This window comes from Tupaia chinensis, unplaced genomic scaffold (genome assembly GCF_000334495.1).
Source record: "Tupaia chinensis unplaced genomic scaffold, TupChi_1.0 Scaffold000426_1, whole genome shotgun sequence".
Lineage (NCBI taxonomy): Eukaryota > Metazoa > Chordata > Mammalia > Scandentia > Tupaiidae > Tupaia > Tupaia belangeri.
In genome coordinates this window covers 3893433-3894946 of record NW_006159931.1, presented here as the reverse complement: position 1 = coordinate 3894946, position 1514 = coordinate 3893433, and the positions used below count along the sequence as shown (strand labels likewise).

Below are 1514 nucleotides of genomic sequence, written 5' to 3'. Positions count from 1 at the left end.
CCTTTGCAAAGTACCAAGGGTGGAATTGGTCTCCATTAGTACATGCTAGCGATTCAGTCTTTGGCAGCTAAGATTGTATCAAGGGGCCAGCAGGTGGCGTGGTGGTTAAGGGCGCTGGACTCCCATATGGCTGACATGCTCTGAGTCCTGGACCTGGCAGCTTGCACAGAAATAAAAAGAAAGCAGGATTTAAATAGGCTGGCGAGTTTAAATACCATTCTATTGAACACACAAAATCATTAGCAGGTGTGAATATGACAGATGGAATATTGCACTCCGAGCAGCTGAGAAGAGGGTTCGATTTGCAATGTTCATTTCTGGAAAGGCCTTTCAGATGTCTTTCTCCACATCTCCTCCTCGCCACCTACTGAAGTGCTTGGTGTGTTCTCCCCCTAAGATGTAACACAGGCAGGCATCAGTCGCTCTGACCAGCTTCAGAGGGCAGCCGCGAAGAGCCTGGGTCTGTGCCGACCACAGAGACCCAGACATGCACACACAACACGTGTGATTCCGGCGTTCAAGGTCTCGTGTACAGGGAGCCACTATGCATGGAGTAAGGACCATAATATAGGCAGAGAGAGAAAGTGTGGGGGCCTCAGAGAAGGAAGTGTGCTGTTACCTCAGGAACTCAGAGGCGAAGGAAGGCATCTGGAGATCACATTTCAGAGGAGCTTCAGAGTATGGTGTGCACTGGAGGAGCCATGTGCGTGGAGGGAGGAGGAGAGATCTGTCGGAGAGAAAAGTGCTTAGTGTTTTCACAGAATGGCAAGCCCAATGATAAGTCTAGGGGGAACATGATTTGTTGGGTTCATAGCAGGAAGGTTTTTGATCACAGGCACCAGGAAGTCACACAACCTGTAAGTAAATGAAACCATGAACATGATTACGGTTTCCTTCGTAAACAATCTAGTTTCTAGACAGTTTCAGGGACCATCGGGCATTTGAACTATGTCACCAGATACGAAGGGTCCGACCATCCTTTCTTTCTACCCTCCTCAGAGCTTTGGCTTTCTGTCATGCTTGTCACCCCATGCCTCCAAGATGGCCGCCACATTGCAGGAGTCAGGTCTGCAACAAGGAAGGAAGAGGCATGAGTCAATGGGGTTTTTTCATCAGAAAAGAAAAGCTTCCCAGAACGGTGCCCCCTTCCTTAACTGGCTTCCTCTTAGGTCTGATTCTTGGTTATATCCACACCTGTTATGGAAGTGGGAATAGCATGACTAAATGAGACCGCTTCTGATTGGTCCCCGAGGACGAACACGTGGTTAGGTTAGTAACCAACAGTGCTGCAACTATTGTGTTATGTAACGTTTAAGACACACAAAACAGCATGAAGAATGTAATGAATATTCCAGAACTCATCAGCAAGCTTAAGAAATAATTCACTGCCAACATAAGCTTAAATCCCTCTACAGGACCCTCCTCAGTTCCTTCTTTCCTTTCTTCCAAGGAGAAAACTTTGACCTGATTTTAGGGATTTATCATTTACTTGGATTTTTGTTTTGGCTCTTTCC

At 46.9% G+C, this 1514-nt stretch overlaps 1 long non-coding RNA gene across 1 annotated transcript in view; it reads right to left on the bottom strand.

Moving 5' to 3' along the window:
• Positions 1 to 282: 282 nt before the first annotated feature.
• The window catches only part of LOC114008987 (uncharacterized), a 2303-nt gene continuing 1071 nt past the window's right edge, over positions 283 to 1514 (bottom strand). Inside the window, exons 2-3 of the long non-coding RNA XR_003550471.1 lie at positions 620 to 1068; positions 283 to 392 (exon numbers count right to left, since the gene is read on the bottom strand). This is a non-coding gene — a long non-coding RNA (uncharacterized LOC114008987). The remainder of the gene's footprint in view (positions 393 to 619; positions 1069 to 1514) is intronic.